Genomic DNA, 27,318 nt, shown 5'->3' on the forward strand with positions numbered 1-27,318 from the left:
TTTACATACCTGCCTGAGCACGGCAATCACCTGGGCCACTGTCAAAATGAAGATTCCTGGGCCCTGCCCGGGGCCTGCTGAATCTGACTCTCCCGGGGTAAGGCCTGGAATCTGTATTTTCCACCAGCTCCCCGATTCCCTCTGAACACCCAGCCTACTGGGGTGTCAGGTCAGGGGAAAGAGGCCTAGAAGAACCCAGCTTTGCAGTCTCCAAGTCTGTGTGACTTTGAGCAGGCCATCTGGCCTTCTGGGTCTCAGTGTCCCCTCTCTGAGTCAGGCACAGAAAGGCTTGTCATGGAGGGCTCAGTATGAGGATTGGTGATAATATCCACAAGGTACCTGGCGCATAAGGGATGCTCGATAAATGGTAGGTGCAGTTAGAGTTCAAGAGCCAGGAGAAGCCGACCCAGTTGGCACCAGCAGAGAGGTGAGAGCTGAGAATAGCCGAGCTGTTCAGCCCTTTCCTCCGGAGCAGCTCCCTCACAGATGGCTCTATCCAAAATGCACATGTGTTTCCTGGAGGAGGGAGCACCTTTAACCAGGGATGCGGACATGGGTTGTCACTTTAGCTCTGAAAAAAGGGACAGAAGTCGTCAAGGGGAAATTCCCTTGAAATCAGAATTAGTGCTGTGGGAAACCCCTCTCCTCTTTCTCCCCCGCCACTCTCATCCCCATTCCCAGAATTGGCTCTGCCTGAGCCTTACCCCCGAGGGCAGCCTCTCCCAGGAAAAAAAGCGCTGCTCACCTGCTCTGCAAATCCTGCTGTGTGTTTTGAGAAAATCACTTGCCCTCTCTGAGCCTGAGATCCCCATCTCTAACTAGGGGGAGGAGGCTAACAACCATTCATCCATTCCAGAGATTTTTATTGAGCACCTACTAGGTTGGGCCCTTGACCCAGGGCAGGGAGACCCCAGTGAACACGAGAAGACTGACAGTCCAATGGGAGAGCCAGGCTTTCCTCAAACCATCCACAAATATCCAATTGCAAAATAAAATTTCTGCCTTAGAAAGCTGTGGTGAGGCAACGGTTCTTCCAACAACTTTTCAGCGGCAGAATCTTTTGTTCAAATAAAGTCTTATACAAAAAACGAGCAGGGAAAATAGATCCAAGGGAAGCTGCTCAGAGGTCTCCGGGAAGATCTCCAGGACCCTAGGGCTTCAAGGAGTGCAGCTAGAAACCAGCACGTGGGAGGGATAGGGGAGGAAATGTCTGCAGGTGGCCAAGCAGAGTCCTGGCCCACTGCGGGTACTCGAGAAATGGCAGATCTGATCCCTGATGTTGTCATCTCTCTCTCTAGGAGACAAGAAGGCACCATTTCAAATGGTGGTGGGGGTGGAGGCGGTGGGGGCTGGGGCTAGGCTCAGCCCTGGACTCCTGTGTCCTGCAGCTGGCAGATCCCCTGTCCATCCTGGCTGAGGGTGCCCCGGGGGCTGCTAGTCTGAGGGTCACTGGGAGGTGGGGACACACTGATTCTGGGCGCGCTGACTCTGGAAACCAGCTCGCTGCTAAGGCCGATTATCTGATGGAACGCTTCCTTCATCAGTGCTAATATCCATGTACTGAAACAATGAAAGGGTTTCCTATCAGTTCCAAATAGGACGTGAAAAACTCTCAGTGCTAAGAGTAGAGGATGCTAGAATAGGCAATGGGAAACGCCTGAGTCACCGGAGGGCCGCTTTGATTCCAACGGCCCAATCGTTGAAAAGGAAAAGAGAGAGAGAGTGGTTCATTAATGGTCAGAGGGAGGGGACAGGAAGGACTGGCCCTTTACATGGGACCTCCCCACAGGGCCGAGAGCAGGAGAAGCCTGGCCGTGGGGACGACACCCAGAGACAGCAACGAGCTCACGGCTTCTTCTGCCCCCACCCAGCCTCAGCCTCAGCCTCAGAACATGGTCAGGAGCCACACTCCATGGGCAGGTCTGATTTCCTACAAATAAAAGCTTGCAAGGAGGAATTTTCAGGACATATTTTTCTCCCAGCATGTGCTTATACCCAGGGGCTGGACGGCCACAGGCTGGCCCAGGGCAAGCAAGCCTGTTCACCCCTCTGCCTTGTACTGGGGCTCCAGGCAGCTGTCTTGCCCTCCCTGGGGCTCAGATTTTCTGCAGGGAAAAATGGGAGAGTCACACATACAGAGAGCTCCTCAGGCCCCATTTCTGCCCAAAACCGTTCAGAGTGGATCTCCAGCTCCCCTCGGGTTGGACACGAGACCCTTTCTTTTCCCTTCTCTAAGAAAGCACTGGTCCATTACGCTTCAGGAGACAAAATGTGAAGAGGTCCCAGGCAAAGCAGAATGGTTACTAACTTCATGGCTGGTACGTGTGCTCATGCCTGTACTCCAAAAGTAAACTGTCTGTTACGGTCCAGCCACAGCCCCGGTTATGAGGCTTAGAAGGTAAAAAAGGAGACTTCTGTCCCTGAGCCTATGGGAACCTCACAACCTTGCACTTCACTCCAAGGAGCCTACCTCCAGCCTATGATGGCCCAGGAAACGATTCAGACCAGAGTCTTGCTTACCTAACGATTATCTTCGGGGTCAGAAATTATTGTAATTAATCACTTTCCTAAAGGTCCTCACTTGCCGTGAGGCTACACCGTACCCATCTTTAAGCTTCCCGAGTGAGACTGCAATGTTTGAACCTCCGCATGAGCATGACTTGGGTGCCTGCCTCAGCTCACAACCTGGAGCCCCGCGGGGAGGAGCATGATCGTGCTCTATTCCTGCTCGGTGTTAAACAACAGCTTTTAGGAGAAACCTTTTGGTGATGTGCTGGTAAGCGTACAGGTCTTGTGCGTAGTAGGGGCTTTATGAATATGCATCAAGTGAAACTGAACCTAAGGAAGCTTATTCGGCATGTGTTATCTGGGGGTCTCCTTCCCCAGGAAATGCATGTCTTGGGGAAGGCTCCTTGGGCTCAGTTCCAGAGGGAGCTGGAGACTCCTCAGAGAAAGGGGCCCAGCTCAGCCCCAAGCTTAGAACAATGCCAAGAGCTCAACACACTGCAGGTGTGTGTGTGCTGGGAACTTCTTCCTGAAGCCTCTGAGGTCAGGGGCTGGGGCCCAGAGGGCTGGCTGCATTTATTGTCCATTGTCCCTGGCAGGGACAGGAAGCACTTTCTGTTCCCAATTGCTTGGGTGGATTAATTTACAGTGGGGAGCTCAGGGTTGGCGCGCAAGCACCTGTTTTCCCCTCCAAGAGGCCAGCTTCCGGCCTCAGAGGGTTTTCAGGAGGGGTCCCCCTCTGCACAGACACAGCCTCCTCCAGAATCCCTCTGGCTGTTGCTTCTGCCACGTTCCCCCATTGCCCTGTGGGGCACCAGACACTGACTGGGCTGCAGCTGAGGCCCTGGGAGCCCAGAGGCCTGCACTGCCCTCTGAGCTGCCCACTCTCAGGGGAAAGTTTAGTCCCATGGGGTACACACCACACTGGTCCGACAGCCAAACCTCAGTAACAGCGCCTTCCCTTTTATTGAGGTTCCAATCTCTCTGCCCAGGCCAGTTAGGTGACATATACATGCTCCTCTCATTTTCATGTTGATGGGGATTGTGGGTCCCATTTTACAGATAAAGAGACTGAGGCTCAGAGAGGCTAGCTACATAGATCATAAATAGCAGTGGTGGGGTTCAAACTCAAGTCCGTTCCAGGTCCCAGAGCTCTCTCTCAAACACTAATGTCCACAGGAGCCAGGCAAAGTGCACAGCTGGGGGAAGCTGGCCAACCCTGCAATGACAAGGAGCAGCGGGAGTGGGGACACCCGTGCCAACTCGGGGGGACAGATGCTGCTCCCCGCTCCAGCCTGTTGATTGTTGTCTTGAAAGAAGGTGGGCCACGTGTGGCCAGATTTCTACGTGGAACCTCCACATTTTCCCACGTTAGTAACTTGTACAATAAATGTCTCAACACTGGATAAGTGAGAGGAAGCCTGTCTGTGGGTGACCCATTCCTGCAGGCTCCACTGTGCACTTCTGCTCTGTGCCACGGAGCGCCTACTGTATGCAGGCACTGCCAGGCGCTTCCCCCACAGTGATCCGTTCCCTCTCTCTGTGTCCTCCCTCTGCGGCATCACTACAAGGAGCCTGGGGCCGTCAAGGGAAACCAGTTGGACATGGGCACCCCACCATTCCCGGCTTGCTCACTGCATCCCTGCCTCCCTACATCAGATTCTCATCACTGTCCATCTAGGAGGCAGAGGAAGAGTTTTGGAGTCTGGTGGAGGATGGGGACGCGGGCCTAATTTCTGTAGGTCATTTTCATTTTCCTACGATGGCCCTGAGACCGTCACCCAGAGCCCCCGCCCCTTGCACACCAACCACTAGCTAGCACTGCTCGAATTGGCCAGCTTGCTCCATTTCGCCTTGAGCACACCATCACATTTTCCCATCGTAAGCTCGGCTCCCTGATTCCGGTGGCCCAACACGGTCCCACATCCCCTCTCTCTGCCCCCCGCCCCCCTGCCCAGCAGCCTGCCATTTGGAGGGCTGCGGCCGCTCCGCTCGCCCTGCTTCCTCCTCCCGCAGACGGGGTGGCCCCGGATCCAGGTTCGCCTGCCGTCCCCGAGTGACAGGGCTGCCCTTTGTGGAGGGGGAGATTAGAGGCAGGCTGGGGGCCGCGCAGCCCTCGCTGGGATGACAGGAGACGTCAGCCCCGCACGCACGCAGCACAGGCCAGAGCGAGGAAAGCCTTGACAGGCCTGGAGGGGATCCAAGAGGGAGCATGAGGGAGGGGGGCCCTCTCCTCACACACAAAGGCCGGGCCTGTCTTCACACCTGCGGGATGAACAGAACCCAGGGGCTGGGGGAGCGGTGGGGGCCACGGGGGCATGAATAATTCACTCTGAAAGAAGCATGTCACAGGGAGATAGCTCAGCCAGACACTTCAAATAAAGGCAAGTAGCCACAGTGACAGGGGACATTCTTTGCCACCGATGCGCTGCTGGGACCTAAGTGCTGAGATGTCATGAAAGAAAAGCGCCTTGAACCCTTCATAGTTATTTTTATTAAAAAAAAAAAAATGGGAGAGAGAAAAAAAAAAAGTACCACCACCGAAGCAGGGATGAGCCGGTGAGCCCTGAGAAAGGGCAGATAAAGAATTCTGGCACCTTAATTTTACCTTTGTTAGGAAGATCAGCGCTTCCCGGACACCCTGAGGAGTGCCTGGAGAACCAGGTCTGCTCATTTTTCCTGCCTCTGCATCTTCAGCCACCCTGGTCCCCCTGCCTGGGTGCCCTCCCGCCCCCTACCCAAACTTCCAGAACCAGCTCTGAGGACTTCTTCGTGTGAGGACCACCCTGGTCAGACACCCCAAATTCTTGCTCCCTCTTCCCCAAAGGTCCTCACTGGGTACTCAGCATGTGACCTTATCTTTTGACATATTGACCCCAGCCACCCAGCCAAGCTCTCGGGGCAAGGATCCTGTCAAGTTCCATTCCATGTCCCCCAACTTGAGCACAGTGTCCTGTATCCAGTGGCCACATGAGGCAATGAGGCCACAAATAATAATATTCTAGTGAAAAACTGATCCCCTCAATGTCTGTCCATTCATAAAGGAGTAATTAAACAAATTATGATAGAGCCTAATATGGGACTCCTCTGGGGCCACTCGGAAGAGTGAGGCTGACCTATGTATGGTCACGTGAATGGAGGTCATGGAATTCAGCGGGAAAAGTTTTAGCATGGCATATAAAACACAGGAAAATGTGGGGAGCTTCTCCCCAAACCATGTACTGGGGCTACCTCCTCAGACTCTGGATTTAGAGGGAGAAGGAGGGCTGAGGGATTTTCACTTTTTTTATACATACTTGGGTATATTTTAATTTTTTACATTGACTTTGTATTACTTTCGTGACTTAAAAGAATTCTTAGGAGAGGTGCGGGGGGAATGGGGTAACTGGATGATGGGCATTAAGGAGGGCACCTGATGTGATGAGCACTGGGTGTTATACCCAACAATGTTGAACTCTACATCTGAAACTAATGATGTACTATATACTGGCTAATTGAATTTAAATAAAATTAATTAATTAATCAATTAAAATAAGACAAAAAGAATTCTTAATCCACACGGTTTAGCCAGAGCTGAACCTTTCCCAGGCAGGGGTTCCAAGACATGTCTTTGCTCAAGGAAGAAAGAAGAGGAATCAGGAGATGGCTGCCACAGCTCCAGGACTGAAGGGAGGATGGCAGGGGACAGGTCACCACTGGTCTTGGCTGCCAGCGCCCTTTCCAAGGACAGTAAAAGCTTTGCCTGAAATTCTCATGGAAGATAGCTGCTTGCGTCTCATTGGCCAGAACAGGTCACATGGTCACACGAGCCTCAAGGGAGGCTGGGAAGATGAGTCAAGATTGCGGGGCCCCTGGGTGGCTCAGTTGGTTAAGCGACTGCCTTCGGCTCAGGTCATGATCCTGGAGTCCCGGGATCGAGTCCCGCATCGGGCTCCCTGCTCGGCGGGGAGACTGCTTCTCCCTCTGACCCTCCTCCCTCTCATGCTCTCTGTCTCTCATTCTCTCTGTCTCAAATAAATAAATAAAATCTTTAAAAAAAAAAAGATTGCCATGCAAAGCTTAGACAAGAACGAATTTCATCTAGCCCTAACAGCCTTCCCTCCATGTATTTTTCCTCCTGTTTCAAGTCTATTGCAACTTCTTTCTTGAAACAAGGGGTTTCCCTCCAAAGGCAAAAGTTCACAGCTAATGCCTGTCCCTGCTCACAAAAACGTCCTCCAGCTACACCCTGTGAACCGGTTTCTGTTGACATTATTCAGCAATATTTCTTTTTTATTATTACTCAGAATTCTGCATTTCAGTCTTGCCTCCAGGAGAGGAGAGACTGCTTGCCTGAGAATGTAGCCAATAAGGAAGAAACCAGAAACCAAAAGCTGGGGAAACTTGGAGTCCTTCTGACCCAGAAACCCCCCACAACCCAGTCAGCCATGCCTAAAACTACCTCTGGCTTTTTTTTTTTTTAAGTTTTATTTATTTAAGTAATCTCTACACCCAACATGGGGCTCAAACCCACGGCCCCAAGATCAAGAGTTGCACGCTCCTCCAGCTGAGCCAGCCAGGCACCCCTAACTCTGGCTTTCTAAATGAGTGAACCAATAAATTACTTTTTCTCCTCTTTATGTCAGTTTGGGTTGAGTTTCTGTTTCTTTCTTTTTTTAAGATTTTATTTATTTTTGAGAGAGATGAGTGGGGGGGGCAGAGAAAGAGGGAAAAGCAGACTCCCCGTTGTGCAGGAAGCCCAACATGGGGGCTCAATCCAAGGACCCTGGGATCATGATCTGAGCCAAAGGCAGATGCTTAACCGACCGAGCCACCTAGGCACCCCTGAGTTTCTGTTTCTTAAAACCAAAAAAAGTCCTGACAATCCTAGAAACAATCTAGAGCTGAGTTTAATCATGTGCTCTAAACAATTTCATCCTGGTTGGGAGTGTGTATGTGGTGGATGTTCATATGTCTGTGTAAAACCCAGATGTCCACCCAGGCCACGCTTGGCCTTGGGAACTCAGTAGGATTGTGTCACATCATGAACCCTCTGTCCATGGTCCACCCAGTGCTCTCCACAAGATTTCTACAGGTCCCCTGGGGGTTCCTATTCTCTTGACCATCCATGACTCCACATTGACTCTTGTTCTCACTCATCCCTCTATGTCTTGTGTCTTCCCTCCTCTCCACACTGACCTGGAAATGAAACTGCGCCCTTTCCTTAAACCCCCTGTACTCCCAAAACTGCTCTCTTAAGATACCGGGATCATGGATTTTACTGAAGCTTTAGGGCAGTTTAAATGGCAGCAATGTAAATCTCAGTCATATAAGGACATCTTAATCAAGAATATTTAATAAGAGGGGTGCCTCGGTGGTTCAGTTGGTTAAACATCCTGACTCTTGGTATCAGCTCAGGTCTTGATCGCAGGTCGTGAGTTCAAGCCCTGCATTGGTCTCCATGTTAGGTGTGGAGACTACTTGAAAAAAAAGAAAAATTCATAAGAGTAATTAAGAATCCAGCAACAACCCCATCACCAAGCATTTCTTGTTGCATGTTTTTCCATGGGTCCCAGCTACCCCATCCCCTCTCCTCTCTTCCAGCTCCCTGCCCTCCCAAATTCCAGCTCATTTTGTAGCACAACAGCATAGCTCTATTTTCTCATCTCCTTCCAAACCACAACTCTTGCGCTCCCAGCACAGAGGTATTTTCCTGAGTAAAGAGGGTCCCTCCCTAAGAAGAGCTCTGGTGCTGGCTATCTATATTTACTATCTGTCTCGGGGCCTTATTTTTCTCTCTTAAGTACCACAGTGCACTACATGTTTAGGGATCGAGTGTAAAGAACACAGTTCCTGAAACAGGAAATAAACCAATTTGTGCAGGAGAAATAAAAGCCCGTAGATGCCTAATCTGAACGAACAGATAGATTCACATACCAAAGAAGATCTCTGGGCAAAGGGTCACCGGCTTTATTCTCTTTGGCATTCTCCCACAATGCCAGCAGGCTACACAAAAGTGGCGGTGACCTGGCCCCTCTTAGTAAGCATTGAGACATTCAGAGCAACTTACAACTTAAGGCTCTAAACTTTAGAGGAATAAGGTTGGGAGCAAGAGCCATCTTAGTGGGGGCGCCTGGGTGGCTCAGTCATTAAGCGTCTGCCTTTGGCTCAGGTCATGATCCCAGGGTCCTGGGATTGAGTCCCACCTCAGGGCCCCTGCTCAGCGGGGAGTCTGCTTCTCCCTCTCTCACTCCCCCTGCTTGTGTTCCCTCTCTCGCTGTGTCTCTATCTGTCAAATAAATAAATAAAATCTTTAAAAAAAAAAAAGAGCCATCTTAGTGAAAGATGGTGGAACTTCCTTGCCAGCCTTCTCCCCAGTTGACCTGTGACTGACTGCATTACAGTCAGGTGTAATCTACAGGTCTGAGGCTGTAGAAATGTTGTCTGTAGAGCATTGGAGAACTCTGAGGACATCCCAGGTGCCTTCTTGCGGGTCTCCCCACTCACACTGCCCACCCTAGCATCCCCTCAAGCCCCTGCTCCAGAACGTGCTCTTGTCTTTTCTCAACAAGACAACAGCCTAATTTGGCTTTTCTGACTCCAGCCTCGCCCCCGCCCTCCCCAAATCCGCATGGCAGCAGTTTTTCTAAAGCACAAATCTGATCCTGTTTAAAATATACAAATGAGGGACGCCTGGGTGGCTCAGTCGTTAAGCGTCTGCCTTCGGCTCAGGTCATAATCCCAGGGTCCTGGGATCGAGCCCCGCATCGAGCCCCGCATCGGGCTCCCTGCTCGGCGGGAAGCCTGCTTCTCCCTCTCCCACTCCCCCTGCTTGTGTTCCCTCTCTTGCTGTGTCTCTCTCTGTCAAATAAATAAATAAAATCTTTTTAAAAAATAAATAAATAAATAAAATATACAAATGAGGGGTGCCTGGGTGACTTAGTCAGTTGAGTGTCTGACTCTTGGTTTCACCTCAGGTCATGGTCTCGGGGTCCTGGGATCCAGCTCCATGTCAAGGTCCACGCTCAGAGGGGAGTCTACTTGGAATTCCCTCTCTCTCTCTCTCTCCCTCTGCCCCTCCCCCCACCGCTCTCTCTCTAAAATAAATAAATAAATCTTTTTAAAATTAAAAAATAAAATAAAATACACATGTGAAACAAAGTTCCAGGATGAGTCTCCTTCCTGACCTGCCCGCACCAACTGCCCCAGTCCCTCCTGTCTCAAAGTGCCCAGCTTGCAGGCGGCAGTAGGCTCTGCATCCCTGCGGTCCTCCCACCTCAGAGGCCAAAGTCACTGCTAAAGCAAAGTGTCCTTCAAGAGGTTCCTGCAGGGTCTTTCTTAAATCTTTTCACTCAAATGCTGCACCCTTGCTTCATCCTCCCCTGACCTTGGACCTTTGTGTCCAACTCTAGCCATGTCATCTTATCATTCAACACAACCCACGCACAACTTGCCTTTTCACTTGCTTCAGGAGGCTTTCTGATGCCTTGTCTCATGCACCAGAGAGACCTCCCTGACTCCCTGATCATACGTTGCAATCGCTTGCGGAGCTTTTAAAGCCATCCTGGCTGAATTCCTCTAGGGCGGGGTATTTTAGGAAACTCTCCAAGGTGATTCCGATGTGCGTGCAGGGTGGAAGCCCCTGATGGAAGAGCAGGGTGTGCTCAGGGCGGCACTGGCTAATTAATTCCTCTGTCTGAAGCATGCAGTTAGCAAATCAATACTCACAAAATGAAGCACAGCCTGGACTGTTTGCATTTTTTGTCCTCAGTAACTAACTCTCTGTGGGCATATTCAAATCAATGGATTGAATCAATGAGACCCTTGTGGTCCGTGGACAGGGCAGCATCAGCATCACCCAGGAGCTTATTAGAAGTGGACGACCTCAGGCTCCCCAACCAGATCCACTGAACAGAACCTGTATTTTAACAAGATCCCCAGGTCATTTAAACATGTTAAAGTCCAAGCAGCCCTGCTCTGAACTTGAAAATACTGAAGGACAAGCACGTGTACATTCCTTATACCAGGTCGATGCTCACAGGAGCAGGCAGGAGTGAGGTGGCCCACGTGAGGCACTAAGGAACATGGGGGACTGTGGCTAAGGAAGCGCACCACAGCCGCGGCCCACACCCATTCTTGCCAGTTAGGATCCAAACCCCCGGGACTGCCAGAGAATCCTCTTCTTCAGGAGAATCCTGAACTCCAGGTTTTCTTTAGGTGAAATATACTCCCCTTATTTATTTATTTATTTATTTATTTATTTACTTATTTATTTGACAGAGAAAGACACAGTGAGAGAGGGAACACAAGCAGGGGGAGTGGGAGAGGGAGAAGGAGGTTTCCCGCTGAAAAGGGAGCCCGACATGGGGCCCAATCCCAGGACCCTGGGACCATGACCTGAGCCAAAGGCAACACCTAATGACTGAGCCACCCAGGTGCCCCCCACTCCCCTTTTCAATGTTTCCCTAGCTCATGTTCCTAACACTTTCTGCTGCATTTATTTTTTCTTATCTGCTCCGTCTAGAATACACAGATGGTTGTCTCTTGTGCGCACTGTTGTGTCCCAGGGACTTAGAACTATCTCTGGCAGGTAGTAGGTGCCAACAAATGGATGTGGAAAGAATTTACTGGGCAGGACAAGCCAGAGCATATCTGTGGCTGACCAGTAGCTGGCCGCACCATAGCTTTGCCCGAAGGAAGCTAGGCCACAGTCCTCTAGCAATGGCCCCTGGGCTGGGAGACTCTGAGGCCAAGAACTTCATCCTCAGGAGGATCAAGAAACCATCCTTCTCCCTTCCCTGTGGGATCATAAGCGTGGAAGAGGCCCTGGGAGGGAGGCCTATGGGGAGTTCCCCTATGAGCCTCTGAAGAGTGCTCTTGTGAGAAACCAGCCAGATGGGGTCTGTGAGGTGACTCAGAAGAGGTCGGGGCCATTTTATCTCACCCTCGCTTTCACAAAAAACCTTACATTTAGACTTTTTGATATTATCTCCAAGTAAGGTTACACTTACAAAAGTCTTTTTTCTTAACGGTATTCATCTGTGCAATGTAAACACTTATCAGATCCCTTAGTTGGCCACAATGATGTTCTGTCTTGTCTTCATTGTTTAATATCCTAGAAGGTTTTCTCACTTCTGGAGGGAGGGATCCTGAATACAGATCATAGGGCCCTTAGGGGACACTCTCTTCCTTGTAGCTCTCTTCCCCCTGCTGAACGGGGTGTCCCTGTCAGGGGACTCTTGGGCCTTAATGCTGTCCCCTGGGGCCTGGCCTGGAGCCCCTCAGAGAGCCTTGAGAGAACTGAATGCAAGCCAAGTCTCCTTTTGGGGGGAAGCCTTTCCCCAAGTCACTGTTCCTTCAGAAGCCATCAGGGCTGGTCTGGACATAGACGAGAGGGCCGGGCAGTACCCTCCAGGGCCTGAGCTCCTGGCCCGCAGCTGCACTGGAGATGGGGCATCTCTTCCCTGAGCAATGGCTGCCCCCATGAGGGCAAAGACAGCAACCAGGCCTATTCCTGTGCAGGGGAAGCTGGCCAAGGCGGGGGCGCTCAGGGAAGAGGAGTGGAGGAAGTCTGGGGTGGGGAGCTGTGTACAGCCCACCGGGATGTGTGGGCCCCAGAGGTTCCTGCAGGATTTATGAAGGAAGACCCAGCCAGACTGCCCATGTGAGGGGAGGCCTGTAGTGGGAAAAGGTGAGCCTTGGGGGGGCCCTACATGGGGACAGGGAAGGGGCCAAGTCAGCTATGTGAGAAGGTTTACATTTTTGGTATTTGTTGCTCGTCTTTTTGTCTTTTTACCTTTATTATCAAAAACGAGCTTTTGGGGCGCTTGTGTGGCTCAGTCTTTAGGCGTCTGCCTTCGGCTCAGGTCATGATCTCAGGGTCCTGGGATCGAGCCCTGCATCGGGCTCCCTGCTCGGTGGGAAGCCTGCTTCTCCCTCTCCCACTCCCCCTGCTAAATAAAATCTTTAAAAAAAAAAAAAAAACTCAAGCTTTTACAATACTAAACAGAGGGCTACAATGACCCCTTGCATACCCATCAATCCAGGCCCAATAATGATCAACTCAGGGCCAATGTTCTCCACCTCTTGCTGCCCTGCATTTACCCCCCTCCCGTATTATTCCACAGCAAATCGTATACACCACAGCATTTCACTTATAAATATTTTAGTATCTTTCTCTGAAGGAAAAAGAAACTTTTAGAACACAATCATATTCGCATTTTCATACCTTCAAAAAATGAACATTATTTCCTTGATATTATCAAATATCGAGCATTGTGGGCTGAGTCATATCCCGCCCCCCCCCTCAAAAAAAAGATATGTTGAAATCTTAACCCTGAGTGCCTCAGAATGTGACCTGATTTGGAGACAGGGTCTTTATCGAGGTGATCAAGTTAAAATGAGGTCATTAAGGTGGGTCTTAACCCAACCTGACTGGTGTCCTTATGAGAAGAGGGAAATCTGGTCACAGAGACAGACCAGCATGGAGAAAAGATCATGGGAAGAGATACAGGGAGAATACCATGTGAAAACTGGAGTTCTGGTGTCATGGGCCAAGGAATGTCAGGGGCTAAGGGAGCTGTAAGAAGCAAGGAAGAACCCTGCCTTGCTGCCTTCAGAGGGGGTGTGGCCTTGTCGCCAGTTTCATCATGGACTTCTGGCATCCAGAAGTGTGAGACACGAATTTCTGTTATTCTAAGCCACCCGGTTGGCAGTACTTTGTTAAGGCAGCCCTAGAAAACTAATCTTGTCAACATTCAAATTTCCAATTATCTCACAAATGTCACCTTTTTTTTAGTTTGTCTGTTGAAATCGAGATCCAAACAAGGATCACCAGTTGTGAATGGCTGATATGTCTCTTAAGACTTATCTCTCTTTTTTTTTTAAAAGATTTTATTTATTTATTTGAGAGAGAGAGAATGAGAGAGAGTACATGAGAGGGGGGAGGGTCAGAGGGAGAAGCAGACTCCCCGCCGAGCAGGGAGCCCGATGCGGGACTCGATCCAGGGACTCCAGGATCATGACCTGAGCCGAAGGCAGTCGCCCAACCAACTGAGCCACCCAGGCGCCCTTAAGACTTATCTCTTAAGATGAGTTGGCAATTTATTTATTAAAGAAACTCATGTTATTTGTCCTGTGGAGTTCACCACAGTGTGGATTTTGCTGGTTGCATCTCCGTGTTGTCAGCTTGACCTCACTACTCATGGGGAGCGTGTCTACAGGCCGGCAGCATCTTCATCACCTGGGAGCTTGTTGGAAACGAGGAGGATCCCAGGCCCACCCCAGATCTGCTGGATCAGAACTTCATTTTCACAAGCTTCCCGGTGATTCGTGCGTGCGCTGGAGCCTGAGAAACCCCCGATGCACGTTCTTTTCTCTGCCGCATTTCCTAAAACTGGTGATTGGAGCTGGACGCTTGATCAGGTTCAGGTTTGATTTTTTTCACCAAGACTATGTCATAGGTAGTGACTGTTCTTCCATCAGGAGGCATATCGTGCCTGGTTGTCTCTCTGTTATAATGTTAGCAGAAGTTGACCATCAACGCCTAAATCCATTCATTCATTAGGGTTGCAAAAGGGTGGCATCCTATTTCCGTTATTCCTCTTCATTCATTAGTAAGAATACATCCATAAAGGAAAAGTTTGTCTCATCTACTACTTGATTACCCAGTGGTGCGGTGATATAGGAAAGGAAGGATAAATGCTAATTCTTTCCCTCTTGTGTACCATTTTTCAAAATGATGGGTAGATTCCCAATGGTGATAGTGAGTTTTGTTATTTTGGTTCTGTTTTTAGCATCAAACACATGGATTTAAGTATAAGTGTTTACAATCCATTACCATCTTATTCTTCTTGATGTTCAGGTGGTTGTCCAGTCTTTGGCTAGTGGGAATCATTAGAGTTGGCTCCTGAGTCTTTTTAACAGAACCCTAGTATAACCCTAGATAACATAGCAAATCTTGTGTGACTGGATGTTCCAAACTCATCTTGTGCCTCTCCTGTCCTAGACCTGGAATCAGCCATTTCTCCATGGACCTCTAGTATCATTCAGTGAAGAAGGGTATTTAGAGACCACAGTTTGAGTGTACAGGTGTTTACTGCCAAGGATTGGCCTTGATTTGAGGCCTTGCATTGAATAAAACACATTTAACATTTTAACATAAAATACATGAGCTCATACTTCCAACAAATTCAATACCATGGGATTTTTAACTTAAGCTTTGTAGTTTGGATAAGTATCTCCTTTCTCCCAAGCAACGAATCCAACTTCACAGTGACATCAGGTATGAAAGAATTAGGATGCCCCATATTTGCTCATTTACCTTGCCCCCCATGGCATGATAAGACGGGAAAGGAGCTCTAGTCAGGGTGGCACCTCAAGCACTCCAGGAAGAAGCTCTGCAGACTGGTTGGGGAGGGAGCCCTGCAGGATGACAGAATTGGCTGAGTTGGGACAAAATGACATGAGGCCTTGAGGGTCACAAATGGGACAAGATAAGGGGAGGCCCATCTCAGGACTGCACAGAATGCGAGGCTTAGGTAGGAGACCACAGGAGGGAGAAGAAAGGCCCAAGGGGTGAGACATCACCAGCCTATGAAAGGGACTGAGGGTGGGACCCTTCATACCTGAGTCCCACTAGCACATAAAAAACTAAAGAAATGTCAAAACATGGTTACATAAATTAGAAGGTATTTTAATTGTTTCCACTGAACAAATTAAAGCCCTTATGAGAAAAGCTAGCCACAATGTAATTATACTCACAAAAGAGAATTAGGAGATTTATACAAATATGTATGTATTACTCTGGAGTCTCTATAAGGAGTGAGAACAATTCTGAAACACAAATTTAAAGCCAAATGAGGAACACCATCTTCTTTCAACACTGTGGATTTTTGTGATTTTATGTTTGACCTTAAAAAAAAAATTAACTATCTTTTTTAGAGCAGTTAGATTCAGGGTAAAATTGAGTGGAAACTTGGAAAGTTCCCCTCTACCGCCTGCCCCCACACATGCATAACCTCCATGTCTTTTCATGGCTTGGTAGCTCGTTTCTTTTCAGCACTGAATAAAGCCCATTGTCTGGGTGTGCCTTGATTTATCCATTCACCTACCAGAAGTCGTCTTGGTTGCTTTCAAGTTTTGGCAGCTATGAATAAAGCTGCTATAAACACCCGTGTGTAGGTTTTTTGTGGGCATGTTTTCAACTCCTTTGGGTAAATACCTAGAAGCATGATTGCTGGATCATATGGTAAGAGTATGTTTAGTTTGTAAAAAACCACCAAACTGGGGCACTGGGCGGCTCAATTGGTTGAGTGTCTCACTCTAGATTTCCGCTCAGGTCATGATCTCAGGGTTGCAAGATCGAGCCCTGTGTTGGGCTCCGTGCTGGGTGTGAAGCCTGCTTAGGATTCTCTCTCTCTCTCTCTGCCCCTTGCCCCTCCTCCTCTCTCTATCTCTTTCCCTTTCAATAAAATAAAATAAATCTCAAGGCAACCTGCACTTAAAAAAAAAAAAAAACACACACACCAAACTGTCTTCAAAAGTGGCTGTATATTTTGTCTTCCCACCAGTAATGAATGAAAGTTCACATCGTTCTACATCCTTGCCAACATTTGGTGGTGTCAGTATTCCAGATTTTGGCCATTTTAATAGGTGTGTAGTAGTATCTCATTTTAATTTGCATTTCCCTGATGACAGATGATGTGGAGCATCATTCCATATGCTTATTTGCCATCTGCATACCTTCTCTGGTGAGGTGTCTTTTCAGGTCTTTTGCCCATTTTCTAGTTGGGTGGTTTGTTTTCTTACTGTTGAGTCTTAAGAGTTCTTTGTATATTTTAGATAACAATCCTTTATCAGATGTATCTTTTGCAAAGATTATATCTCAGTCCGTAGCTTGTGTTTTCATCCTCTTGCTGTTGACTTGTTTTAGGGAGAATGTTGAAGTTCTGAGTGTGAGACCCCCCCACATGTAACATCAGGGTGACCCCCACCCTCTCATACCTCATGGTCCCTAAGGTGTGAGGAAGGGCCCATAAAGGAAAGAACCAGACCTCACAGGGAGCAGGGAGAAGGAGGCCCACAGTTGGCAGAGTCTGTGGCAGGCTCTTCTCTTGAAGGAGACGTGGATGTGGGGGAAGCCTGGAGGGGAGCTGCATGTGAGGAGAGTCGGAGCCCCCCTGAGAAAAATCGAAGTCTGAGGAGGAGGATGTTCAGAGGGTGGGGGAGGTGAGGAGACACTTGGAGACAGCCCGCGCACAGGCAGGGTGACCTGGTAGGAAACGGAGTTCAAGGGAAGCTGTTGTCCCCGAGGCTGGGGTGACACTGCTGGGACATCCTGGAGGCAGATCTACGTGGACTTTCCTGTGCCGGGGCAGGTGGACCCTGGAGCCAGCCAGCCAGCAGGACCAGGGGCAGAGACAGCACAGCCCCAACGCCGTCACCAGGGGTCCTTCTTGAGCCACTCGGAAAGCTTGTCAGAGTGCCCTCCTCAGCCCATTCCTCACACAAGACCACCACGGCACTTTCAACAGTCAGATCTTAAAACGGCCAGTAACCAAATGCCAATGTCAGATTTTGCTACGTTCACCAACGCCACACATCCTGGAAAAACCCACATTCCAAATCCAAACCATTCCTAGGGCCCCACGTGGGGGAGTCGCATTCCAGGGAGAACCTTCGATTAAATATTCCCTGATTCGACAAAACGGGCTGCATTAAGGGCAAGTCCATGAAACTGTTGGCATTGGATTTCCTTTTTCAAAACCCACACCACCAAAAATAATCAAAGAGGTAAACATGACACTAGGCTGGAGCCCAGCTGGTCTCTTCAGGCCTGAGTTGTTGCCAAGTTCACACAAATTCATCAACTGTCAAAGCAGAACTAGAGCTCTATCTCCACGGCCCCAGGAAGAACCGAGGCTGTCACCATGCCCCTGATCATAAGATCTCAAATCAGAAACCTTAGCCACATTTTCTCAGCTCCCATCTATCTGGAAGTAACCCCAACAAGGAACCTAAATTCTAACAGTCCTGGTTCAGGATGACCTTTTTGAGTCATTAATGCCGGGAGATCTCCACAAGATCTCAGACTTGGTGCCCCTCTTCAGGGAGGAGGGCAGAAGGCAGGGAGGCTGGAAAAAGTGAAAGGCAGAAAGGAAGTAAGATTAGCAGTGAACAGCATTCTGAGTCACCAACCTGCAAATGTCACTAGTAAGAAATGCGCTGACACATGCGTCCCTGTGACAACTGGGCACAGAGACTCCCTGGGCCTCAAGGACACCCGACCTCTGGGGATCACATCTGCTCCAAGGAGCACCCAGGAGCCCCTGCCCCAAACGCTTGAATCTGTGCCTGGCATTCCACCGTGGGAGTTTCTCATCTCCTGCAATACACACAGAGGACACCTGGAATCAGCCTCAGAGGACAGAAATAAGAGACTCTTCTTAAGTTACGGCACATACATTGCAATGGAATACTATGCAGCTGTAGAAAGAGGAAAGAGAATCTATCCCTGAGACACAGTGTTCAGGGAGACAGATCAAAGTGCTGAATCCATTATCATTCAGCCATAAAAAAGAGAAGGAAATCCTGCCATTTGTGACGTGCTTGGACCTTGAGGGCATGATGCTAAATAAGTCAGAGAGAAAGACAAATGCTGTATGATCTACTTATACATGGGATCTAAAACCAAACAAAAACAAAAAACAAAAACTGAGTTCATAGATACAGAGAAGATTCATGGTTGCCAGAGGCGGGGGCAGGGGGTGGGCAAAATAGGTGAAGGGTGTCAAAAGGTACAGACTTCCCGTGATAAAATAAACCAGTCCTAGGTAGTAACGTACAGCATGGTCACTATAGTTAATCACACACTATTGTAGATTTGAAAGTTGTTAAGAGAGTAGATCTTAAAAGTTCTCATCACAGAAAACAAATTCTATAACTATGTGTGAGGGTGGTGGTGGATCATTTTGCAATCTACACAAATATCAAACCATTATGTTGTACACCCGAAATTAATATAATGTTATACAGTGCTTAGACGTCAATACAAAAGAAGGAGGGGGAGAATAATACACATTAAAAAGAAGGAGGGGGAGAATTAATATGGCTCTATGCTTATACAGAAAAGCCATCTCTAGAACTCCCAGGGAACCAGAAATACTGGCTCAGTCTACACAGCGTATCTGGGGTAGGGACAGCGGAAGCAAGGGGCTTTCCCTGTGCGCTCTTTTGTACCTTTTGGGTCTTAAATGACCTGAATATATTATCTTTTAAGATACATTTAGATTTAAAGGAAGGGGATGAAAACGATCTATATGTTGAGGCCTGGAGAGATACACAAGATCATGATTAAGTGATAAACAGTTGCTAACAGGGGGTGTAGTGTGAGTCAATCTGCGCTTTTTTTGTTTTTAATAAAAGGGAACATTCACATATAGACTTGTAAATATGTAGAAAAAGACTAGAGGTTTACACCAGAAAACAGAGGTTCCCTTGGGGCATCTGGAAAAACAGGTGTTACACTTTTCATCGTGCCCCCTTCTGTCCTGTTTGAACTTTTTAACCAAACATGGATGACTGTTTTAATAATAGTAATAGTAATAATGTGATGGGGGTCGAAGCAAAAGGAAAGTTATGTGGATGTAACGCGGTCCTCTGCCGGTCCTGGTCCCGCTACCCCAGCAGCGTGATGGTGGCAATGTCACTCCGTGGCGGGCTGTCCCCACAGACCTCCAGAGCTGCCAAAAAGCTCAGATAAGGAGCCCAGTGCTGGGAAGTTCTCCATCTTCACGAGCCCATCATGAAAATCCGTGCGTGCAAGGCCAACGGGAGGAAGAACTGTGAATCCACGATCGGATGAATACAGATTTCCATTTTTTAAAAAGTGCACGTGCATCTTGCAGCTTCATAAACTTAGCCTTGATTAGAAGAGAGTTTTTAGTGTCAAGGACGTATGGGGTTAAGGAGATGGGCACCTGCAAGATGAAAGAGGACAATCAAGGCTTCGCGACCGCTGCGACGTGTGCAGTGCCCTCCGAGGGGACCCCAAAGGAGCCATGGGGGTGCCCTCCCTGCACAGGGAGCTGGGACTGCGAAGCAGGCCTCTGTGTGGGGAGGCCTGGTCCCGCAGAACAGAGGGCAGAGGGAAGGGAGGCTCCTGCCAAGGAGTTCTCTGTCCACCACCTTGGACTGGGGTGGACATTTTGGGGTCTCCCACCCAGGAGGCAGGCCCAGCTCGAGCCACAGCCAGTGCCTTCAGGTCCGTGGCTCCTGCTCTCAGAGCCTCGGCCTCCTTGCCTGTCCAACAGGGTCTGCGCCGGGACCTTGGCCATGTGATGGGGGTTAACGACATGCGGGACTGAATATCCTAAGTGTCTGGCATGTGGTGGGTGCTCAAGAAAGCGGTTGCTTTCCCTTCGGAAAACCAAAGTGATGGAGCAGAGTTCTGTAGTCTTCGGAAGGTATCCCTCACTCTTTCCTGGAACCCCTTCCCTTCTGGCTGGAATCACACCCAGAAAGACAAAACCGTGTTCACTGAAAAACACCACCATCCCTTCACAAGAGATGCTTCGTTGGCAGCCCTTCCTCCCCAAGAGTACTGGCCAGCCCACTGGGCCCGAGCACTGGGCTGGGAACGGCAATGTGCCCAGCCTCTGCCTCCTTCTGGCTGTGTGACCCTGGGCAAGGTGACTAAACCTGCCTGTGCCTCAGTTTCCTCATCTGTAATCTGGGGCCAAGGACCCCCAGGATGATTAAATGGAGAGGATATAGATGAAAGGGGTTTGCATTTGCTATTATTAGTCCCTTTGGCTAAAGAACCTTATCTCTGGTCCACTCACTGCCACCTGCAGATGTGGACCAACGTCCCCATGGATTAGAGATGAAGGGGTGGTCTCGAGCGGGCAGGGGGGACCCTGTGAGTGCCAGCCACGTGTCACATGGAGGGGAGACAGGTGCCGTTTCAGCCGCCAGGGAGCCAGGAAGGCCTCGCTGGGCCTCACCCAACCCGCCAAGTGCTCTGTCCGGCCTCAGCAACATTTCAAACACACCTGAGTCAGCAGGTAAACAGTGAAGGATTGCACATTTGTGAAAAGTCCAAATTTTAGATTTCTCTAGCAAAAACAATGGACGGTCTGCCGGCACTGGCCACACCCCCACATAGCGCCCCTCAGCCGGAGGTGAGTAGCAGTCGCCCCCTCCCATGGTACACGTGCTCCCCCGCTCACCACGGCCATCCTCCCACCCCCCACTCCCTATTGCCACCAGGATGCAGAAGCTGAGGCACTGTTCCCATTTCTGAAGGCCTTTAGACCATTGCTCTTCCTATGGTGGAGACGTGGCTCTTCGTATCCATGTTTCTATCAAAAGTTGGAAAATGGAAAGTAAATCAAAGGGCCATGAGTTTTACTTGATGGAGGTGAAGAATATTCATATGGAGTCAGTCTGCAGACACATGTTCTGTTCGCTCATGCACACGACCAGCTCGTCCACAGCTGCCCTGTAAGGTTGTCAAGGGTGTGCACTACTCATCTGGGCCGGGGGGGCATCGGGTCATAATCTGTGACCTGCCACAGCAGGACGCTTGGCGTTGGCCAACTCAGGTGGCAGGGACCTCAGTCCCGCGTCCCCAGCCCTGCATTCACGTCGTCCTCCTGTGCACTCTATAGTCCCCCTCTGTGGTTGTCATCTGTCTGTCATGAGAAAGCCCCAGGGCAGGGCTGAGGCTGGGGCTGGGTCATTCTCTCCCAGGCCCTTGCACTTCCTGAAAGTGCGTTAGATGATACCGTGAAGATGACCATCAGCAGTAATGACACCCAGGACCTCGGTGCTTCCCATAAGCCTCCGAAAAGTGATCTAAGATACATCTTCTGATCTGTGAAACCCCCATATTCAGCCTCCAGAAATGGGAACTCCCTTTTTTAAGACCCAGTCTCACACCATAGCTGCCACGAACCATTAAAAAAAAAACCCACCTTATCCCCCTTGCCCCATTCATCTATTTCTGGAAATCTAGCCTCAGAAAGTCATAAAATAAAAGAAAGAGAGAGAAGGAGGGAAGAGGGAGAAAAGGAGGGAGGACGGGAATGACAAGGAGAGGAAAAGTTATATCCATGAAAATGTTCACTGCGCAAAAACATGCCCAGATGATCACAGTGAGTATGCAGTTTAATGGGGAAAGATTTTGTTTGTTCATTTGTTTTTGTTATTTTGAAAACTTTTTTTGCAATGTTATATTAGTTTGATAATTCAAGCTAAATCAATGGAACCTCAAAACTGGAGGCATCTCAAGGACTCCAGGCTACCCCGCGGACCTGCATCTCTGCGCAGCTGCTGGTCCAAAGCAGACCCTGGAGCGAGAATGCCCAGGTTCCTAGCCTGGTCCCCCCACTCCCCTACTGAGGGGCACTGGCAAGCTCCTTGACCTCTCTTTGGCCCCATTTCCTTATTTTTAAACACAACAGTAGTATCTATCTCGTAAGGCTGTTGCAAAGACCAAATGAGTGAATAAATGTACAAGTGTGTAGAACAATACCTAGCTCTTAATAAGTCCTTCTAAGTTGCTATTAGTAGTGATAACAGTGGGTTGTGCTATCATTTCTGACTCACCAGCTCACCCCAAACCCTCACCATTCTCCAGTATCACCTGCCCATCTTCCACCCTCAAATACATCCCAAACCCAGCTCTGCCCTGAACTGCCCGCAGCATTCGCCTCCAGCTCCAGGGGACGGGTCGAGGAGGAAAGACTGGGTGCCAAGGGCCACCCCCACAGCCACCCTGTACCCCAGCTGCCTCCGGCCAGATGCTCTGGCCCTTTCCCCCTTCTCCAACCCCACCTCCTCAGCTTCCCCATGCCCTGCCTTTGACGAGCCCTCTGTCCTCAGAGCCACCTCTTCTTCAGCCTGTCCCCAACTTTATGACCATCATCCCTCAGTGAAACTCTGATCTGAAGTTAAACAGCAGAAGGAAACTCTAATAAATTTTATTTTGTGTGCTGACATATTTCAAAGTAAATCACAGATCTCACATCACCCCAGCCCTGCAGGCTCCAGGACACGTCTTGAAAAATAATACCATCTTTTCGTCCATAGCTGAAATATATTACCATTAACAAAATCGTATTCCATTGATGCCATCTAATAGTTCAGAGGCAAATTCAGAGGCATCATTTTAAATTTGTAATGTTTCTGTTCATCTTTTTTTTTTTTTAAACTTTGTCGGACATCATTGATGGGGACCGGCAGAAGTACTAAAATGTGTGAAGGGACGCCTGGGTGGCTCAGTCAGTTAAGCGTCTGCCTTTGGCTCAGGTCATGATCCCAGGTCCTGGGACTGAGCCCCACATCGGGCTCCTGGCTCAGGAGGGAGTCTGCTTCTCCCTCTCCCTCTGCCACTCTCTGCCCACCCCCCCACCCCCAGCTCGTTCTCTCTCTCTCTTTCAAATAAATAAACAAAATCTTAAAATAAAATAAATAAATAAAAATAAAATAAAATAAAATGTGTGAAGACTCTGCGGGGTGAGTCTATGGGGCAGCGGCGCACCCCACCCTACCTGGATGGGGGGAAATTAGAGGGTGATACGGCCATGGCCAACGACCATTACGGGCACGGGTCTTCTGACCCAGCAAACCTACTGCTAGGAATTTATTTCCTGGGTGTTCTTCCCGTCGGCCAAAGCTGTATCCCTGAGGCGTCGACCCCATGTGGTCAGTGGAGTCAAAGACGGGAACACTGAAATGTCCGTCACCCGGGACTGTTCGTGCCCTCAGACAGCCAGCTGCCTGGGAGTCCCCAGGTGGGGCTCGTAAACTGGGTAGCCATAGTTTGGGCATGTGGCCAGATGGCCCCCGCCAGCCTTATCCTCTCCTCAGCTCTGGACAGGAAGGCAGGGCTGGTTCCCCAGGCACTCAGAACCTGGAGCCCCTTTCTTCATGGGCTGGGCTGCCACTGAGCTTGGCTACAAGGACTTTGCAGCAACCCCCCTACCTTCTGCCGACCCCCCTCACCTGGGGTGTTCGGGCCTCACCTGGACAGTGCTGCCTGGGAGCATCTTGCTGAGCAGATGGCCCAAATCCTGGACCCTTGTGGGAAGGATATCCTGTGCCGCCAAGCCCAGGCCCTCCTATCACGTCCCACCCGGGGCTGGGGCCTCCTCACTCGTGGTCGGCGGGAAGCCTGCAGACGAGGAGATGTGATTGGCTCTTCCAATCCCTGTCCCGCTCAGGCCCTCCAGCAAGGTGGCTTCCTGGAGGAATGGTCAAGACATTTCAGAGGATTTTCGGGAGCAGGAAGCAGAGTGGGGACACCTTGCCCTGCCAGTCTACACCACTCCCATCAGTTGGGGTCAGGATAAGAAAGAAGTTCTCTCGCACGTGCCTACTTGGGTAGGGACCTGGGATTTGGGGGCCTGGGCCCTGTGATGAGGATTCTGAGGCACAGTCCAAGCGTGAAGGAAAGCGTGCATCGGTGACCTGTTGGCCACATCGGCACGATGTGGAATGGGGGGCTGGCAGTGTGCAGACCACATATTTGCCATCCCTGAGGTAAGCTCTTGCCTTCCCCCAACTTGTAAGCATAACCTCCAGGGGAGAGAGATGGGGAGAGGTTATGAGCAGACTACTGCCTCTATTATTACTACCCTCCCAGCTAACAGTGCTTAAGCACTTACTCTCAGCCAAGCACTTTGTAGATGCTGTCCCCACAACAGTCCTACAAGTGCGGAGAAAATTAGGAAGGGGCGCCTGGGTGGCTCAGGCGGTTAAGCGTCTGCCTTCGGCTCAGGTCATGATCCCAGGGTCCTGGGATCGAGCCCCGCATCGGGCTCCCTGCTCAGTGGGGAGTCTGCTTCTCCCTCTCACTTTCCCTCTGTGTTTTCTCTCTCTCTCTCTCAAATAAATATGTAAAATCTTTAAGAAAAAAAAAAGAAAATTAGGAGGGGCTGGAGTCTCACTGATCTCTGACTCTATGTTGAACTGAGGGGGGTAGGCATCATAACCCCATTTTACAGCTGAAGCAACTGAGGCTTACTAAGTACTCGCCAAGATCCCACTGCTAGGAGGTGGTAGAGTAGGAGTGGACCCCAAACCTAGCCGCTCTTGACCCCCCCCACTTTGCTTCTCCCTTATCCACACCCTTCCCATCCCGGGGCCTGGCCTCCTGCCACCTTTCCTGAACCTACCCCCCATGTCCCCTGCAGACACGGGGGCGGGGGCATCTGTCTGCAAAGCTGTGAGTGCTCCTTGGAGGGGCAGCAAGGTGGGCAGGGACTCACCACCCCCACAGGCAGTGGACAGGGGCCTCCCTGCATCCGTTACTTGCCCCCAGCCCAGGCTCTGCACGCCACACAGCAGTGATAGATAGTTTGTGAAATACCCTGAGCTTGCGGTTGACCAGAATTCTGAAATAATTCCATTGAGACCGGAATTCATGCAATGTTCTGTATCCTGATGTGGTAAAGAAGACAGCCCGCGGGAGGGGCGAGGGGATGTGAAGGCCCAAGGATGGTGAGGCAGCCTTCAGGCCCTGCAGCAGGGGCTCCTGCCGCCCCCCCTCACCCACGGGCTCCGGAAGGCCCATCTGACAGGAGCGGAACCCTGATAAGCACCACCTGACCAGGAGGCCCCAGGCAGAGAGATTAATGCACAAATTGTCAACAACCTCCCCACGATGCACCCCCACAGGGGGAGCAGGGGCAGATGGGGGGGGCACACTGGGAAAGGAAGGACAGAGAGGCCTCAAGCAGAGATAGGCCACAGGACAGCTCTGCCTGCCCCAATCCTTCAGCTCCAGCCTCACTCCGCAACCTGCAGCACCCCAGCCCTGGGCACCCTGAGCGGGAAGAGGCCAAGGCATAAGGCCGAGCGAGCATCTTGGTGGCCCAGTTATCCCTAATCTGGCCCCGGGGCCTGAGCAGACCCTTGCTGTGCAGGGCTATGGGGGAGTTGCCTGTGGAGCTCTCCCTTGGCCTGGAAGCTTCCTACAGGTGCGATGGCTCTTGAGCCTCTGTGCCCACGAGTGGAGCCTCGGGGGCCCGGGGGCTCAACCCAGCCCTGCTGGCCTCGTTGGCTGATGCCAGATGGAGATGTGGGCTTCTCCTTGACTAATGCCTCCTCACTGTGCTGCAGAGCATCCCTCCGCTCCTGCAGCTGGGCAGGGACTCCAGGCCCAGGCTCAGCAGGAGGAAGACAGGCCCGGGGGTGGCTGTGGGGTCACCACAATTCGGGTCTCCTTCACACAGGTCAATAGGTTTAGGCCAAGGAAGTTTCCTCTCCTTGCCTGGAAACCAAAATCCCGAGGGCAACCTCAGGGGTTTTCCATAAAGCAAAATGCATCCACTGGAAGGGCTGCCCTGGACAGGGAGATGATGAGAGCCCCACTTTTTAGGGGAACAAAACAAAGCGAAACCATTCCCCTAAAGGAAAAGGATGGTACTCACCGATCAGACACAGCGAAGGCCCACCGGCATATCGAGTTTGCTGTGGGGGCAACTAGGCTTCCATCTTTACATCTTTAATTAAGGCCATTCTTCTAAGTTGTATTTCCAGCTTTGTTTCAGAAGCTCTGAGCCAGGAGCCTCCCCATGTGCCCCAGGCTCGCTCCCTCCCCTGCCCTTCCCTGCGAGGTAGGCTGCTTCCTTATGATTCTCCCTTGGGGCTCTGTAGAGTTAGCCATGCCGCACGGCTGCCCCACACCATGTCAACCCGTCCCCGTGCCTCGCCCCAGAACGCCTCCCTCCTGTGTCTGCATCCCTCCATGGGCAAGGTGCCCTGGGGGCCACCTGTCCAGGGCCACTGGCATCCACTGCAGACAGGCTGAAGGTGCCACGCTGGGCTGCACCCTCCACATGCAGGGGAGATTTCCACCTACAGAACAGCAAGGATCCAGAAGATAAACCCCAGGGCTGGCCTGGGTGATACTGATCTGGAAGAGTGGCTCCTGGGGGGTCCTGGGGGGCCACAGACTCTGGGGCCTTGGGCCAGGATAGGGGTGCTCCCAGGGTGTGGATGGCAGTGGGGGCTGGGAGCACCGCAGGCTGTGCAAAGGCCAGGCACTCAGGAGCCGCTGCTGCGCCGGTCCGGGGCCACGAGGTGGCCTGATCATTTTTTCAAGAGACGTAAAAAAATGCCAATTTTTAGGGAATAGCGCCTGGCTTTTAAGTGTTGAAAATTAACTCAGTATTTCATAATGATAATAGCATTCAGCAGGAAAAGAAAATACATCTGGCGGCCAGCTGGTACAAACAAAACGCCCATCAGCGGCAGGGAGATTCACCAGGTTCCACACGACATATGGCCAGTGTCGTGAAAACGCAAAAGCAACCCGGGCAACCTCTTCTGAGTATGTGTTCTGGGCCCAGGCCAGGGCTGGCGCTGGGCAGCCACCGAAATCAGACCCTATCCCAGGCCTCAGGAAGGTAGACAGAGTGGTGGGAGCAGTGGACAGAGACAGGTCATCAAGGTGCAGAGAAACGGGACGTGCATTCTTCCACAGGCAGGAGGAATTTTCTGGGAGCTTACAACAACTTGCCAACAAAGTTTTCCTCTGGGAGAGTAGTTGGCAACTGTGGGCAGGTAGGAAGGTAGACGCCTCTACTTTTCTCTTCTGATCTGCTTGAATGTTTGCCTCCAGCATGTATTACTTTCACAACTTTATAAAACACAGGACATATGTTTAATGAATCTGTCTGCAAACCAATGCAGGGATACATCTAGGACATTGTAACTCAAATCACAGAGTGCACAGAAGGGTAGTGACTGTCCTCATCTAGGAGAGAGGAGGACGGTGCCATTAGGCCTTCCCAGGGGTAATGCTGGCGGCTGGGTTTTCGAGAA

The 27,318-nt window shown here is 50.5% G+C and overlaps 1 long non-coding RNA gene across 1 annotated transcript; it reads right to left on the bottom strand.

Annotated features, from left to right (window-relative positions):
* Window positions 1-19,377: 19,377 nt before the first annotated feature.
* On the bottom strand, window positions 19,378-24,067 carry LOC135364431 (uncharacterized). The gene is made up of 2 exons (XR_010411529.1): window positions 23,514-24,067; window positions 19,378-19,463 (listed from the first exon to the last, which is right to left on the bottom strand). It is a non-coding gene; the product is annotated as an uncharacterized LOC135364431 (long non-coding RNA).
* Between the last annotated feature and the right edge of the window lie 3,251 nt (window positions 24,068-27,318).

This window comes from Mirounga angustirostris, unplaced genomic scaffold (genome assembly GCF_029215605.1).
Source record: "Mirounga angustirostris isolate CCGP_5_RB_7025 unplaced genomic scaffold, mMirAng1.0.hap1 SCAF_1, whole genome shotgun sequence".
NCBI lineage: Eukaryota > Metazoa > Chordata > Mammalia > Carnivora > Phocidae > Mirounga > Mirounga angustirostris.